Source organism: Sturnira hondurensis, unplaced genomic scaffold (assembly GCF_014824575.4).
Source record: "Sturnira hondurensis isolate 20B ecotype Veracruz unplaced genomic scaffold, ASM1482457v3 Scaffold0004136, whole genome shotgun sequence".
Taxonomy (NCBI): domain Eukaryota; kingdom Metazoa; phylum Chordata; class Mammalia; order Chiroptera; family Phyllostomidae; genus Sturnira; species Sturnira hondurensis.
This window is the reverse complement of record NW_028076767.1, coordinates 32,809,161-32,827,825: the sequence shown is the minus strand read 5'-3', so window position 1 is coordinate 32,827,825 and position 18,665 is coordinate 32,809,161. Positions and strand designations below refer to the sequence as shown.

General features: G+C 37.1%; 1 protein-coding gene and 1 pseudogene across 1 annotated transcript in view; one reads left to right on the top strand and one right to left on the bottom strand.

The window, feature by feature from the left end:
• The window catches only part of ZNF804A (zinc finger protein 804A), a 279,643-nt gene that overhangs the window by 164,864 nt on the left and 96,114 nt on the right, over window positions 1–18,665 (top strand). The window lies entirely within an intron of this gene.
• LOC118985826 (succinate dehydrogenase cytochrome b560 subunit, mitochondrial-like) overlaps window positions 9,591–18,665 on the bottom strand; it is a 45,770-nt pseudogene continuing 36,695 nt past the window's right edge.

The following is an 18,665-nucleotide window of genomic DNA, read 5'->3' as shown; positions in this document are numbered from 1 at the left end:
CTTCTTTTTAAATTCTTAGGCAACTTCCCTCAGGTTACTGTTTATAATTTAATTGTGCACACAAGCTTGACTACTTGGTATCTCTAATGATAGGGTGAAGGCTTTGTACTGCTAAACCATTTCCTAGCCATGGAGTAAGATAAAATTGCACTAATTCTCATGACCAATTTGAAAATGGGTAAATGGGGTGGAGGAACAGAAGTCTGGATTATGACAGTAAATCTTAGCTAAGAAGCTAGATATTAGGATTTCACGGAAGAGTCACCAAATGCAAAAATTATAAAACTCTAACAATCTTCCCAAATTTTTCTTGGAATTATTTTTACTGTATTTCATCATAGTTATTGATGGTGTTTACAAAACATACAGAGCTAAGATCACTCACTTTTTTACAAAGATTTATTAAGCATCTTCTCTGTACCAGGTAATATTTTAGAGAACACTGAAAATACAGTGGGAGAATAAGAGAGACAAGTTATTCACGCCTTTTGAAATCAGGGAAATTTGGGAGACATACCTCCCAATGCCATAAAAGAAGCAAAAGTTTCTGAAGATAATCTAGAAAAATGTAATTGGCTCACCCGTTACTACTGTTTTCTAAAGCCCACAAACTTAATAAAGTTGCATACTAATCTGTATATTGATCCAGATGGCAATGATAACCCCAGAGATCAGAATGTATGGTTCTATTGGACATGACTGTTATTGTAACATTGCTTAGCTTTGTAAATGCTCTTTGTACTGGTTAACAGTTTTTTCTTGAATAATTAATGAATGAAGTATTATTTGACACATGTTTATTTTATATTAGGGTTGGAGTCATGGTTTGAACTTTTTAAATGTTATTTTTTGATGAATGAGACACCTAAAGCTATGGTCATCAGTATCCATAGTTCTCTCCTTTCTTGCTTGTGAGAGAGAAAAAAGAACCTCTGTGATTTAAGGATTATTACAGCACATTTGTGAGAGATGTTGATACTTGGTTCTATTTTTATTTTTATTCTGTTTGTAGACTGATTTCATGGGCCATCCTTATAACCCAAAAGATACCTTGGAGTGTTTTCACCCTCTAAACTGTAGTAAGCCCTGATTCTACATTCTGCACTAACCTGTTCACATAATAGCTGGCTGGACCAGTAAAAGTACCAAGTGAGAAATCTTAAAATCATTTCTCTGAATTTTTGCTTACAAGTTTTTATTCTTCAGTGCCTCAACGTATACTTCTGCCATATCTGTTTCTAAACCTCAGAAAGACTTCTAGACCTTTTTATTTTCTTCCAGATTATTTGCTATTATGTTATGTTATATTATGTTTTATTTTGTTGGTCTATATGGTTATATATGATGAAGTATCTGAATATTCTCACAATAACTGTAATCCCCTTGCATTACTTTGCCCCATACCAGGTGATAAGACCCTGATCCTGTATAAATTACTGCAGTCAATCTCTCTATGGCTATTTAAAAGAAGCTAAGCCCTACTTTATTTTATTTTTTAAAGATTTTATTTATTTTTTAGAGATGGGTAGGGGGAGAAAAAGAGAGGGAGAGAAACATCAATGTGTGGTTTCCTCTCACACACCCCCCACTGGGGACCTGGCCCATAACCCAGGCATGTGCCCTGACCTGTAAGTTGAACCAGCGACCCTTTGATTTTGTGCTCAACCACTGAGCCACACCAGCCAGGGGTAAGCCCTATTTTATATACAAAACAAAAAATAATTTAAAAATCCATATAACTATTAACTTATTTGTTTAGATTAGAATCCAAACAATAACCATGCATTTGTTGATATGTTTCTTATGTTTATTTTAATCTACAGTTTAACTATCTTTCTTTTTTGTTAATTTATTTATTAGATAATTTCATAAAAGGTGTTTTATGTTTCTTACTTGCCCTACAAAGTTCCCTGCAGTCTTTTGTTGTTGTTCTCTCTGGATGGACTCCTGTATTTCTGTGGTGACATTTAATATGGAAATCTGTCCACTGCAGTGAGAGTTTGACCTGTAGGCTTGTGGTTCCAGACTACTTCATTGAAATGCTCTCTTACTGGGAGATGCTGGTACGGGGTGGTCTTCTCTGCTATAGCCAAACACAATGACTGCGTGCAAATAGTTACAGGTTTCAAATGGCAATATTCCTTGCTTCCTCATTTTTTAAATACTTTTATAAAGAAAACTTTCTATATCAGCTGTGTTGTTACCTAGAGGAGGTTCACACAGGAATGGCAGAATAAATGCAACATTCTTTGCCTTTATTTACCACTTAATGTGGTCCCCTTGCACCAAGGGATGATGGGGGGTGGGTGCTTATTATTATGAGTTCATAAATGTATCCATGTTTGATATGTTTTAACCCATTGAAGTTTTTATGCTCATATTTAAATCTTTGGCCAGTGGGAGGCTCTTTAAAATGGCTGATGCATCCTTTGATATGATGCTAGTCATATCTGATAGCTTTCCTGCTGTTGATAGAATACAGACTCATTTCTAGGTTATTACTCATGGACATAATATCTATATACCGAAGTCTGAGACTTTAATGGTGCTGAATGCTACTGGGTACCTCAATAATTGTTTCTAGCCCTTTCAATAGACAGTGTTAACACCTATGTTTTGGAGCTTTTTCTCTTTTGGAGATTAAACACAATGTACATTCGTGCCGATAGCTGTGATTCAGCTTCAGAGCTGCAGAATTTTTTACTTAACCTTAATGAAGTTAAATATTCAACATTAGTTGTAAAACTTTCCTAAAGCTTTATAAATTTTTTAAAATATATTTTATTGATTATGCTATTACAGTTGTCCCATTTCCTTCCTTCACTCCCCTCCACCCTGCACACCCTCTCCCACCCACATTCCCCTGCTTTAGTTCATGCCCATGTGTCATACTTACAAGTTCTTTAATTTCTACATTTCCCATACTATTCTTTTCTTCCCCCTGTCTATTTTCTACCTACCATCGATGCTACTTATTCTCTGTACCTTTTCCCCTCTCTCCTCCTCCCACTCCCATCTCCTCCTCCCACTCTCAGCTGTTGCTGACCCTCCATGTGATCTCCATTTCTGTGGTTCTGTTCCTGTTCCAGTTATTTGCTTAGTTTGTTTTTATTTTTGTCTTAGGTGTGGTTGTTAATAGTTGTGAGTTTGCTGTCATTTTACTATACATGTTTTTTATCTTCTTTTTCTTAGGTAAGTCCTTTAAACATTTCATATAATAAGGGCTTGGTGATGATGAACTTCTTTAACTTGACCTTATCTGAGAAGCACTTTATCTGTCCTTCTATTCTAAATGAAAGCTTTACTGGATAGAGCAATCTTGGATATAGGTCCTTGCCTTTCATGACTTGGAATCCTTCTTTCCAGCCCCTTCTTTCCTGTAAGGTCTCTTTTGAGAAATCAGCTGACAGTCTGATTGGAACTCCTTTGTAAGTAACTGCCTTCTTATCTCTTCCTTCTTCTAGGATTCTCTCCATTTTAATCTTGGCTAATGTAATTATGATGTGCCTTGGTGTGTTCCTCCTTGGGTACAACTTCTTTGGGACTCTCTGAGCTTCCTGGATTTCCTGGAAGTCTATTTCCTTTGCCAGATTGGGGAAATTCTTCTTCATTATTTGTTCAAATAACTTTTCCTCTTGTTGCTCTTCCTCCTCTCCTTCTGGCACCCCTATAATTTGGATGTTGGAACTTTTAAAGATGTCCTGGAGGTTCCTAAACCTCTCCTCATTTTTTTTGAACTTTTGTTTCTTCCTTCTTTTCTGTTTGGTTGTTTCTTTCTTCCTTCTGGTCCACTCTATTGATTTGAGTCCCAGTTTCTTTCCCATCACTATTGATTCCCTGTGTATTTTCCTTCATTTTACTTAGTGTAGCCTTCATTTTTTCACCTAACTTCTGACCCAATTCAACCAATTCTGTGAGCATCCTGATCACAAGTGCTTTGAACTGTGCATCTGATAGGTTGGCTATCTCTTCATGGCTTAATTGTATTTGTTCTGGAGCTTTGATCTATTCTTTCATTTGGGTCATTTTAGTGTCTTGACACACCTGTTACATAGTGAGGAGCAGAGCCTTAGATATTCAGGATGGGGCAACCCAGTCACTGGGTAGTGACCCTGTATGTGGGGGTGGGGTCAGAGAGGGAACAGTGCTGCTTGCTCCACTCTCTGTGGGACTTCAGTCCCTTCTGCCGCTCCCCCCAAGCAAACTGGGCCATTCTGGTGCTGATTCCTGGGTGGTAGGGCTTGTGGGTCCCTGTGGGTCTCTCCAACAAACTTTCCTGTGAGTCTGGGAGTCTCTCCTGACACATCAACCCTCACAGGTGTTTTCAAGCGGTACTTTGAGGCTTTATTTCCTAGTGCTGGAGCCCTGGGTTGTGAAGTCTGTCTCGCTCCACAGTTCTGCCTGGTTTATCTGCATGAGAATGTGGGACGGCCTATTCCGCCAGCCACCTTGTGCCCCACACCCATCCACAATCGCTGCCTCACTGAGTCTGCCGGCTGCAACCCTGTGCTAGGGGTCTGCCAGTCATTTTTGCTATGACTCCTCTCTGTCCAGCAGCCAGACTCTGCCCCTCTTACCAGTCTGGATGAATGCATCTATTTAAATTCCTTAGTTGTTGGGCTTCCATACAGTTCAATTTTCTGTCAATACTGCTTGTTTTTGTTTTTTTTTGTTTCTAAATTTTTGTTGTCCTTATTTTGGTTGTGGGAGGAGGCACAATGTGTCTACCTATTCCTTCATCTTGGCCGGAAGTCCTACAATTTTTTTTTTACAAAGGAAACAGAGTAAAATTAGTTTGCTTTGATTTGGAGGAGAAAAGTATCTAGTTCTACTAAAAACTGATAACCAATCCCAAAAAATTTCTTTCAAAAATAAATATTTCCAAAATCTCAGCCAGTCATTTCCTTCCCAAATTATGATGATTAGTTGAATAAAGTATTAGTTAAATTCTTTGAGTATATTCAGTGAGTATTAAAATATAATGAACTGAACAGCATATGGTGGTGTATGTGATTAATTATTCATTTATAAATTTATAATCAAAGTAGTGTGCTTTAAAATATTACGTTAGCTTCTCTGATGTAATTTTTCCTCTTCAGTTTGGAGGAATCTATATTCAAATGAAAAATATCCACCCTTTGTTTCAGATCGATTTCAGCATGATTCCAAGGAACTGTGTCAACAATCTGATAATCCCTGAGCATTCTCTTGCTCTGCCTTCAGATAAAAAAAACTTTTGACATGCACTAATTAAAGTAGATTCTTTTGGTTAAAACTGTTACTTCCACATTACGTAATTTTCTCATTTGATATATATTATTTTTAAAAAATTTTATCCTCACTTGAGGACATTTTTTATTGCTTTTAGAAAGAGAGAAAGGGAGAGAGAGAAACATCAATATGAGAGAGAAACATCAATTAGCTGCCTCTTGTATGCACCAGTTCAAACTGGGTATGAACCTGCATTCTATTTGTGCCCTGACCAGGAATCAAACCCAGAACTTTCCAGTTACAGGGCAATACTCCAAACAACTGAACCCCACCGAACACAACTTCCAGGTCCCACTGTTCTTTCTAGATGCTAGGAAATTGTCTCAAGAAAGCCTAACAGTATCTCTCATTTTGTGGGACACTGTAGAATAAGAGAAAGTCTATCAACAAGCTAACACATACCTGTCAAGTGGTTATAAGATAAAATAGAGCAGGATAAGGGAACAAGAGGGAGTAGGTTATGGCTTTACTGTAGATGAGGCTACCAGGGCATACCTGTTATTTATAAAACCTTCATAATTCTGACACCACTAAAGAACATCTCAAAACTGTCAAAAGTCTGTGCTAATAGATAGGATTCTTTCTAGTTAATGAGAAACACTGTAGCCAAAAATTCCATGTAGGGAAAATTTGCTTTCAAGGCCACACCAGGCTTTCTGTAATAATGTGCTTCATTAATTGCACAAACATTCTGTGAGTGCCTATAATGTGCTGGATACTGTGACTGATGCCTTCCTCAGTCATCCTGAATCTAAGAATCTAGGTCTCAAAAGACTGGAAATGCTTTAAAAATTCTCTTCAACAGCAGGGTAAGTGCAAATGTAACGTAATGGAAGGAGAACTAGAAAGATAAAGATTTGCATTTCAATCACAGCTTTGGCCTTCACTCAAACTTGAGCTGTCATTTACTATTTTGCTTTCCTTGCATCTGAAATTCCTTCCTAGGAGAGGGCCCATCTTCTGAAATTCTGAAATGCTGGCAGCTTGTGTCCATTTGAAGTAACTGTAGCAGCTGACAGACATAAATTCCATGAAGATTGCCTAGGATAGGTATTTCCTATGTCCTTGCCCTGTCTTCATGAGAATTTAGAAATGTCTAATCATTAACCTTAGAAATTAGAAGTTTGAGGTACTTAGATCTTCCCAATAAAAAATATACATTTTGTTTTTCTGAATTCTAAGGGTTTTCAGAAAACAGAAACATCATTATAATAAATGAACTCAGAGACTGATTCTGTATTAATTTATGTTAACAGTTTAACAGGCATTTTTGATTATATTTTAAATGTATTTCTCTATATATTTTGTGTGCAATCAGTACTAGCTACTCTTTTCCTGAGGATAGAATAACTGTTAAATAATATTTAACAGATATTTAATTTCTTTATATTTTCTTAAAATAACACACATTACAAAACAGGATTAAGTACCAATTAGTAAATTTCAACTATTAATGATTTCTTGATTCTACCACACTTGTTTTAAGTACTCACTCAGCATTAAGGAAAAACTCTAAAATGTTCTCTGAACACTTGTGCTATCTAAATCCCTCTGGGCACCACACCGTATGTACCTTGGCTATTTGGAGTTGGGTTGCTGTGACAAACTAGGCTTGTCATTGACTAAATCTTGATGAGTATTACATATGGCTTCTGCTCCTCCAACTTATGCTTCATTGCATCCTCTTTGCGTAAAACATCTCTCTCTAATTTTCCATTTTCATAATCAGAACAGAAAGATGAGAAACATAAGATTTTGTATTAGTTTTCTAGGGCTGACATAACAAAATACTATGGACTGGGTGGCTTGAATAATAAAAATTTATTTTCACAGAATTTGGAGATTAAAAGTCTAAGATCAAGGTGTGAGCAGGGTTGGTTTCACACTGAGGCCTTTATTTTCCTGTGCAGACGGCCATCTTCTTCCTGTATCTTCACATCTGCTTCCACTCTGCACACATTTTTGTTTTAATCTCCTAAGTTTATAAGACAAATCAGTCACAATGGATTAGGGCCTACCCCGATGTTATTATTTAACTTCATTTCTTTAAAGGCCTTATCTCCAAATACATTCACCTTCTGAGGCGTGGGAGTTAGATCTTCGACATAGAAAGTTGGGGCAGGGTATACAATTTAGCTAACATAGTTCATCTATAATTAGCCTTTGACACTTCATTTTCCAATAAGGAGATTTTCTTTTTACTGGACTCTTCTCTTTCTATTCTTGTTCTCTGAAATTTAGAATAAGGATAAAAGTTTTATTTGCATGATTACCTTGTAGACGTCCTGGCATGCTCTCCATCAGCCCCACTCCCTCTCATGTTCGGATTTGCAGTACTGTCCATTCCCCCCAGTGGGGTTTCAAATTTCTGTTAAAATATTTTAAATATATAAGGTGTCTTATATTTTAATATAAAATAGGCACTTCTGTATTTTATTTGTTAAATTTTAAGTATCTTTTAAATTATAATGACTCTGGAAATTAAAGATAATGAATTCCTAGGGAATATTTTTAAAAAGCAGTAGAAATCTTATGATACACCGAGTGACCATTATAAAATAAATTGTAAGTTTTGCTATTTTTAATATCCCACCTTTTTGTTCTAAAAGGGAGGAAAATATTACATAAAGACACTTAAATGCAATAACTGTTTCTTTGCCTTTCCATCTCCTTTATGTTTTCATATTCTGCTCCTTCTCCCCAATGATTTTCTGATTTATCTCTGAATCACAAATTTTCTCCTGAATCAGCTTCTTTAGTTTTTCTTATAAATCTCTAAGATCATGCTTTAAAATTTTGGCATGTTTTTAACTCTGACAAAGATGCATTTCCCACAGGGTCCTCCCCAAAGCATGTCTAGGCTCTGGGAGTCAGTCCGTCGTTTATTTCCCCACTGATAGCATCATTGTTGTGTCTCCTCTATTTAGGCCCAAAACTGTTCCTGCCTGGGTTGCACAGAGTGGTTTCTAAGTTTGTAAAACAACAGGCTTCCTCTCCACCGATGTTGTATTGCCACAAGAAGTCCTTTTAAGGCAACCACCTCGTTTAGATGGAGTAAAGTATTGAATGTTTCACAACATTGTGGAGACCGGGGTATCATTTTTCTAGTTCTCTTTCAAAATATTGCTTGCTAGTGAAATTCTTATGAAATCATCCAGTTTGGTTATTAGAAAGTTATGATTACAAATGTACACTAAAAGATTACTATGCTTCATGTCTTACGTTGGCTTAGTACACTATTGGCAACATGAGCTGTATTATCTTTTTTTTTAATTTAACTTTTGTTCAAGTACAGTTTTCTTTCTTGTAGAGCTATATTATCTTTTAAGCATTAGAGGCAGTCTTACCCTAAGTGCCCCAAGATGACAATTCTAGGAGAATGTTGGTTTTAAACTTATTTCTAGCAGCAAGAGATTTTGCTGCATGAACTCTTATGTAGATAATAGATTGATAAATGATGATAGATAGATAGATACATCTGACACTTTTGGGAATATATATTCTATATTCTATATTACTATAATTATAATATATATTTGGAGTAATCTTGTTAAAGTCCTGCTTGGCATACACATTTATGTCCTTTATTTCATTCTCTGTAATATCTGAAATAGCTTCTTTTTCTTTTTTTTCAAAGATGAAATGAATATTTTAATTAATTTCAGTAAAAGCTATCATATAAATTTGGATTAGAAAACACGACGATAAGATTTATTTATTTTTCTGAAATTGCAAGGAAAAAAATAACCCATAACAGGTTCAATAATAATTTTCTGGATCTTTCTTTTGCATCAGAGTCTTCTCCCAAAGCACCTACTTTAAAAGCCAACTCACCCTCCTTGCCCCTGGAGCCAGGAGAGGCCACCTCCCTGATCCCCACTGTGTGGGTGCAGGAGACCCTGGGCTCCAACAGTGGGCAAAACACAGTGGCACCCAGAGCCTCACCCCCAGTCTCCATGGCAGGGGCCACAAAGCTGGCTTTGTTTCCACTGTCTCAGGAAGAAGGAGCCAAGAGCTGACCGTCAGCACAAACCAAGGCCCAGGGTGGAGAGAATGAGGGCCTCGGGGGCCAGGCAGTCTGCACAGGGGGTGGAAGAAGGGAGTATCTGTGTTGTTCCATTTTTAGAAACAAGGGACCCTTGACCCTGCTCCAGGGCTGTGCTTCTTCTCTAAGGGACTCTGCTGCTGAGCTTCAAGGGCAACTACAAGCACAGAAGGGTCAGGCGGATCAGGAGACTGCCCTGCCTGCAGGGCGGGTGACCAAAGGAAATCAGGACCACTAATCATCTGTGAGAGGCCGGGGTGGGGATTGGGGTTGCTCACATGGCCATCAGCCCCACGGAGGACAGTACAGTGAGATCCAGGACCACCACACCTTATTGGCACACCTGAGGGATCTTCAGGCCTTTCCCAAGGTCCCACATCAGGTGTCGGACCCATTCTAGGTGTAGTAGGTGACAAGAAAGGCAAGAGCAAACTTGGCCATGTGGATCAGCACCAGTCCCAGACACAGTGACTTCACCAGCTCCATTGAGGCTCAAGGTTCTCAGGCAGTACCAGGTCCCGCAAGCCAAAAAGAGAGACTCCTGCACTCAGGACTGTACCAGTGCCGTGGTGGCAAATGGACATCAACATGTAAAGAGATCACCTATAGATAGTGATGAGAACTCAGGGGATGGTTTGAACCAAGGTTCTTATTTCAGAATCTCCCCATCTCTTCCGTGGCTGCAGTTCCCAAAGGAATAGCATTTCAGACGTAGAGCCCAGGACTAAGACTCCAGGGCAGTGGCAGCCAACATGTCTCAACAACAGTGCACCGTCTTCTGCAATAGCTTCTTCCCCTGTTCAGTGTCTAAAGCTGTGGAGAATAGGTTTTACTCTCAACAGCTGCAACTGTGCTGTGATGGCTTGTATGAGAATCATTGTCGCAGCGCAGTGCAAGTGTGTTGTGATCCTACATTTGGAATTGGGTAAAACTCTAGAGTAAGAGAAAGTTGCTCAGTACTCCAGTTTTCTCTTTTTTTTTTTGTTGTGTGTGAACCTAATGTGTCCCTATAAACTTTGCCTTCCTGAGAGAAGTGTTGTCACTATTTTTTTCCTGTGAAATGATGGAAATTAATTTCTAGTTTCTTAACTCTCCACATGTAACAAATATCTGCTTAATTATGATCCGCATCAGGAATATTGATCTTTCGAAACAACAATGTAATAAATTCTAAGAAAGTAGAATTTAAGAACTCTGTCCGTGGTGGATAAACTTGTGCTTGTGTGTTAGGTTCAGTGGTGTCGACAAAATCAGGTCATGAGGAGTGGCTTCGCTACCTATTCACCATCCTGACCCTGCCAGCTTCCCTGCCTTTGCTACCTTTGCTATACATATGTCACACACGTAAGACTTTGGTCTCATGTAAAGATTTCTGTGGCTCATGAAAACTCATGTATCATTCATTGGCTGTATACCACTTTGACTATCTGTCTCTGTAAATAAAACCCTTTGTCTTAGCTCACACTGCCGTAACAAAGCACCACAGGCCAGGTGGCTTTAACAACAGAACTTCATTTTTCACTTCTAGAGACTAGAAGCCCGAGATCTAGGAGCCAGCAGGGTCAGGTTGTGGTGAGGGTCGTCTTTCTGGCCCCCATCTCCTGCACCCTTCCGCAGTGGTGAGAGAGATCTAGCGTCTACTCTTTTTTCTTAAAAAGACTTACTCTTATCTGTCACGAGGTCACTTTCAAGATCTACTCTAACCTTGGTCACCTCACAAAGGCCTTGCCTTCAAATATCATTTTATTGAGGATTAGAGCTACAACATACGAATTTGTGGGGACACAGCCATTGAGACCATTGCACCCCCAAATATCAACAAGAGACCCTCTAGCTTCCTTATGTGCAATTTACCCATCTGCTCATCTAAGTTTATCAGGAATATAATTTCTGCACAAGTAGTATGCCACAAAATATTTGGTATATCAATCAGCATAAATTAATAATAATTTATTTTTTAAATCGAAAGAGATTTTCAAGTCTCAATAGTCATTATTTTAAGTGCCCTTGAGTGCAATTAAAGCAACTAAGTACTATTAAAACACAGCCACCACTTTGGATAATGTAATGTGTCCCTAATAAGAATAACGTGTCACCCTGGCTGGATACTCAGTTGGCTGGAGCATCATCATAGCCAGAACTGTGCACTCGCCCCTTGTAGGGGCGCATGCAGGACTCAGCCAATGGGTGCATAAGGGGAACAACAAATCTGTTTCTCTCCTTCTCCCCCGTCCCCTCTCTCTTCCTTTCTCTCTGTCCCCCTTGCCTCTCTCTCGGAATCAGTAAAGAAAAAAAGAAAAAGATGAAAAATAGCTTTTCCTTTCTTAAAACCACATTTATCATTCACATCTGTTGGTCTCGTGATATTGTAGAGGAGCAAAAATTATTACTATTTTATTAAATATTAAGCGAAGACAGTCTATTCTTTTTATCTTAAGTTCTATACTAACTTTCAAAAGCTAGTTCTATATTAACTTTTGAAAGCCAGACCATATAGAAACTGTTTATCACAAACATGTAAATTTAATTTAAGCCTGACTTAACTTGGTAAAAATAAGGTTGTAAAAGGCATATATAAATATATGGTTAGATTGCATATACAGGGTCCAGCAGAAGTAAGGCCTACTTGAGTGTTGTTGGTAGGGTAGTACTATGCGTGTAATAATTTATAGTTTTATAGTTTTCATTTGAACATTTCACCTAAAATGTCATATAGTGTGCTTGAGTGTGATATTGGTACATTATAGAATTACATGCTTATGATTTTGCAATAAAAGATTTTATAATAAAAAAGAGGCATTATTTGTGCTGGACCCTGTGTATGTCCACAGGACCAAGAGTTGTGGCATAAATGATCAGTATGTGTTATGTTAGAATATAGTTGAGGTTACAGAACGTTTCTTGGATTCAAAATGTGTGGATAACTATAAATTTGAGATTGTATTAAGAAAAATTGGGCCTGGCTGGTGTAGCTCAGTGGATTGAGTGCGGGCCTGCGAACCAGATGATCACGGTTTGATTCCCAGTCAGGGCACATGCCTGGGTTGCAGGCCAGCTCCCGGCAGGGGCCAGTTCTCAGCAGGGGATGCACGAGAAGCAACCATACATTGATGTTTCTCTTCCTCTCTCCTTCCCTTCCCCTCTAAAGATAAATAAATACATATTTTTTAAAAATTCACTTAAAAGAAAGAAAAGAAAAATTGGGAACAACTTGTAATTCCACAGAACTTGCTAACTCTAAAGATGCTAAGAATTAACTCCACTAAAATTTACAGGAGCACACTGGGCATTGTGGCTCAGTTGGTTGGATCATTGGCCCATAGACCACAAGGTCATGGGTTCGATTTCTAGTCTGGAAAGATACCCAGCTTGTGGTTTTTTATCCCTGGCACTTATCAGAAGGCGACCAATCCATGTTTCTCTCTCACATCGGCGTCTGTGTCTCTCTCTGTCTCTTTCTCAAAAGCAATGAAAAAATTATCCCCAAATCAGGAAATTAAAAGAATTTTTTTAAAGTGCACAGGAGACAGTACTTACCTTTAACTGTTTTTCTTCCAGCCTTGTGAGTTATAATTGACAAAATTGTATATATTTAGATTGTACAAAGTGATTTTAAGATGTACAGTCTGATAATTTAATATACATACATCATTAAATGATTACCACAATCAAGTTAACCCCTCTATCACCTCATATGGTTACGTGTGTGAATGTTGTGAGAGCCCTCACAATATAATCTCTTAGCAATATTACGGTATACAATACAATATTATCGACGGAGGTTACCGTGCTGCACCATAGGTCTCATGAACTCACTCTTGTAACAATGAAAGGCTGTGTAATTTGACCAACATGTCACCACTTCCCCAATCACCCAGCCCCTGGCAACCACCATTTACTCTCTGATTCTACGAGTTCTGCTTTTTCAGATAGCAGATGTAAGTAAGATCATGCAGTATTTTTCTTTCTGTGCATGGTTTACATCACTGAACAAAATGTCCCTTGGGTTTGTTTATATTATCATAAATGCCAGAATTTCTTTCTTTTTATGGCTGAATAATATTCTACTGTGTATTTATTACCTTTAGATATATAGCTAGAAGTGGGATTGCTAGATCATATGGTATTTCTATTACATTATTTTTTTTGAAGAACCTGTATACTATTTTCCATACTGGCTGCATCAATTTACAATCTCACCAGTAATATTCAAGGGTTCCCTCTTCCCCATAGTCAGCCTCACAAACACTATGTATCTATTGTCCTTTTGATAATAGCCATCACAACACACTTGATGTGATATCTCCTTGGATTTTGATTTTCATTTCTCTGACTATGAGTGACTTTGAGCATCTTTTCATATACCTGAAGGTTATTTGAGGTTATTTGTATGTCCACTTTGGAAAGATGTCTGCTCGGATTCTTTATTCATTATTTATTGGCTTATATATATTTTTTGTTCTATTAAGTTATATGAGTTCCTTACATATTTTGATACTAAACACTCATCAGAGATATGACTTACAAATATTTTCTTCAGTTCCATACATTGTCTCTTCATTTTTTTTCATGGTTCCCTTGGCAGTGCAGTTTTTTTAGTCTGATGTACCTCTCTACTTACTCATTTTTGCTTTTGTTACCAGTGCTTTTGGTGTCATATCTGAAAAACAATATTGCTAAGACTAGTGTCAAAGAGTTTTTCTACTCTTATTTTTTTCTAGGAATATCACAGTTTCAATTCTATCATTTAAGTCTTTTATCTCCTTCAAATTCATTTATAGGAATTGTTTAAAGTATGCTCCAGTTTCATTCTTCTGCATGTGGATATCCAGTTTTTCCAATGCCATTGTTGGAGAGACTTTCCTGTCCCCATTATATATTCTTGGCACCCTTCTAAAATATTATTTGGCCATGTATATGTGGGTTTATTTCTTGGCTCCCTACATTTTTCCATTAGTATGTGTACCTGTTTTAATGTTAGGGCCATACTGTTTTGATTACTATAGCTGTGTTATATGCCTTGAAATGAAGAAATATGATGCTTTCATCTTTGTTTTTCTTTCTTAAGATTGCTTTGGCTCTTTGGACTATTTGTGGCTCCATATGAATTTTAGAATTTTTCTCTTTTTGTGAAAAATATCATTAAAGTTTTGATAGGGATTACATTGAAACTGAAGGTAGATTACTTTGGGTAGTATGGGCATTTTAACAATATTAATTCTGCCAATCTTTGAACATAGAATAATTTTCCATTTATGTGTCTTCTTCAAGTGCCTTTAGGTTCAAGGGTGGGTGGCAGGGATGGGTGGGGTGAGGGGCTGTGATGGGGTGAAAAAGAAGACAACTATAATTGAACAACAATAATAATTTTTTAAGTTCTTTTTAGCAATGTCTTAATTTTCAAAACCTCTTTAAACTTTTTGGTTAAATTTGTTCCTGAATGTTTTATTATTTTTGGTGCTATCAAATATTGGATTGTTTTCTTTGTTTCTTTTTCAGATAGATTGTTACTACTGTATAAAAATGCAATGATTTTAAAGAAAATTTTATTTATTTTTTAGAGGGGGAGGGAGGGAAAAAGGAAGGAGGGAAATATTAATGCATGGTTGCATCTCACACGATCCCTACTGGGAACCTGGCCAGCAACAGGCATGTGCCAACCCTTTTGTTCACAGGCTGGTGCTCAATCCACTGAGCCACACCAGCCAGGGTTTTACATTGACTTTGTATCCTGCAAGTTTACTGAATGCATATATTAGTTCTTACATTTTTTAATAAAGATTTTAAAAGTTTTTATTTACTTATTTTTAGAGAGAGGAGAAGGGAAGGAGAAAGAGAGGATGAGAAATATCAATGTGTGGTTGCCTCTCGTGCATCCCCCACTGGGGATCCAGCCTGCAACCCAGGTCGGCCTGCAACCCAGACATGTGCCCTGACTGGGAATTGAACCAACCACCTCTTGCTTCATAGCCCAGTGCTCAATCCAGTGAGCCACACCAGCCAGGGCAATTCTTACTTTTTTTTTTGGTAGAGTCCTTAGCATTTTCTATGTCAGGTCATGTCTTCTGCAAAAAGAGGTGATTTTCCTTTTTAAAAAAATTTGAATGGCGTTTTTCTTGCTCTGGCTAGGACTTCCAGTATAATCTTGAATGCAAGTGCTAAGAGTAGATATTTTGTATTGTTCCTGATCTTAGAAGAAAATCTTTTAACTCTTCACTGTTGAGTATGATGTTACCTGCTTACTTGCCATATATTGCTTTTATTAAGTTGAGGTACATTCTTTCTATGCCTAATTAACTGAGAATTTTTATCATAAAAAATGTTGAATTTTATCAAATTCTTTCAGTTGTCATCTGTTAAGGTGATCATGTAATTTGTTATTCTTTATTTTGTTGATAAAGTATAACACAATTATTAATTTGTATATATTGGTACATATTTGTATCACATATACTTCCAAATGTGGCCATATTTTAATGCATTTATTGTAATTAACTATTTTTGAAGATAGTTTGAATTTTTTTGTTTTACATTTTTTATTGTTGTTCAAGTATAGTTATCTCAATCTTCACCCCACCATGGCCCTCCTGGCCCTACGTATCCCTACCTTCACCCCCAAACCCACTCCCTTTGGCTTTGTCTGGGTGTCCTTTATACGTGTTCCTTGATGGACCGACCCCTATTTTCCCCTATTATCCCTGTCCCCCTCCACTCTGGTTACTGTCAGTCTGTTCTTTATTTAAATATCTCCAGTTATATTTTGCTTCCTTGTTTGTTTTGATGATTAGATCCACATATAGGGGAGATTATATGGTATTTGTATTTCACCATCTGACTTGTTACACTTAGCATAATGCTCTCCAGTTCCATTGATGCTGTCATGAAAGGTAGGAGCTCCTTCTTTCTATCTGCCGCATAGTATTGCATTGGATAGATGTACCAGAGTTTTTTGATCCCCTCATTTACTATTGGGCACTTAGATTGCTTCCAGCACTTGGCTATTATAAAATGTGTTGCTATGAGCATTGGGTGCATAAGTTCTTTTGAATTGGTGTTTCAAGATTCTTAGGGTATGATCCCGGTAGTGGTATAGCTGGGTCAAAAGGCATTCCATATTTAGTTCTCTGAGGAAATTTTATGTTTTCCACACTGGCAAGGGACATAAAGGAAAGAATAAACAAATGGGACCTCATCAAAATAAAATGCTTATGCGGGGCTAAAGAAAACATCAGTAAAATGAAAAGGGTGCCAAATATATGGGAAAATATATTTGCCAATGATACCTCAGACAAGGGCTTGATCCCTGAAATATACAAAGAACTCCACTCCACATGACTCTACTCCAGGAAAACAAAAAATCCAATAAAAAATATGGACAATGGATGTGAACAGACACTTCTCCGAAGAAGACATACAGAGGGCCCAGAGATATATGAATGGATGCTCAGCATCACAAGCCATCAGAGAGATGCAAATTAAAATGACAATGAGAGATCACTTCACTCTGGTCAGAATGACCGTCATAAACAAAGCAACAAACAAGTGCTGAAGAGGTTGTGGAGAAAAGGGAACCTTGGTGCACTGTTGCTGGGAATGCAGAAGGATGGTTTTAAATTTATAGAAACATTCTAATAATTTTACAGGGAATTATAAGCCCCACAACCAGTTTCAGCTATTATTCAACATTAATAAGGTCTATCTGATCACAATTAATAAACTGATATTTATACACAAGTATTGATTAAAATCCAGACTTTATTCAAATTTCCTTGGCATTTATTTAATGTGCTTCTTTTATTCCAAGGTCTCATCCAGAATAATACATTACATTTATCCATCTTATCTCCCTAGACTCCTCTTGGCTATGGCCATTTCTCAGACTTTTCTTCTTTTCTATTACCTTAACAGTTTGGGAATGCTGGTAAAACTTTCATAGAATGCCCCTCATCTGAGATTTGCTGATGTTTTCCTTATGATTAGACTGGGGTTATGGGTTCTGGAGAGAAATGCTTCTGAGCTAAAGTGCCATGTTCATCATATCAAGGCTACCTGCTTTATTATGATTTACTTCTGTTGATTACGTCTTTGGTGAACTGGCAAAGGTAGTGATTATTAGGTTTCCCTCTTGTACAGTTCCTCATCTCTTGCCATTCAACACTGTCCTCTTTGGGAAAACAAAGTTACTACGCACAGCCTTACATAAAAGAGTAGGGAGTTATGTTCTACCTTCTGGTTGGTGGAATATACGTAAAAGATTTCTAATTGTTTTGCACAGAAAATCAGTCTTTTTATTTATTTATTTATTTATATGTGCATAAGCTTATTAATGTTTATTTTATATTTTTGGTAATATTTATTTCTTTATTTTTGTTGCTCATATCATTGCACTTTTTCCATTAGGTGCTCTTTCAATTGGTTTCTGAATGTGTCTTTGACGTAAATTCCGTCATTGTGAGGTCTTTTGTTTTTTGGACACTCACTTAATTTCTGTCACTACAATATGCTCCAGGCTCATCTTAACTGGGTTTGGTTAAGTATCTGTTGTTATTGGTTGTCACTCTTTCTTGGCTTCTCAGTAGACAGAGCAAGGACATATATGTGTGCATACTACTTACAAATATACACATACCTGTTCATATTTCTCTGAGTAGTCATCTGTGTCTGTATTAAGCTGAACATAACTTTTCACTAACTCTGATCCACTACAAAATGGTCTTCAAACCTTCTCCCATCAGTAAGAAGCTTGTCTCCCATCCATGGTCTATTTATTTAATTGCTCAATTCCAATATACATGTATAGCAGAATGAGAATTGTTAACCCATACCCTAGTAAGAAATGATTTAATTAATTAGGTTACAGTTCATGTGTACAATTTCTGTTGCTTTTAGTCTTAAGGATTGAATTCAATTAAAAAGTTACTTGGCACCTCCTCTCCCCTTCAGTGGGCTGGCTTCATACAGTTAGATTTTTTTTTTACATTTGACATTCTACACTGTGATTCTTCCAAACTTCCAATTAAATTTTTAATTGCACATATTAAAGTTCACTTTTTATGGTGTACATTTCTATCAATTTAGACAAATATATATTGCCATGTATTCACAATTACGCTATTATACAGAATAATTTTTACTGCTGTAAAAATCTTTCTAAGTTACACATCTATTAAACCTTCACCCCTTACTCTGAGCAACTGGAAACCACTGATCTTTCTTTTGTTCTTATAGTTTTGTCATTTCCAGAATTTCATATAATTGGAGCTAAATGTAATGAGTTTTTTAAAAATATGTATTTTTTGTTTTTAAGCAAAGTGTACTTAAGGTTCCTGTGCAATATTATAAAGCTTGA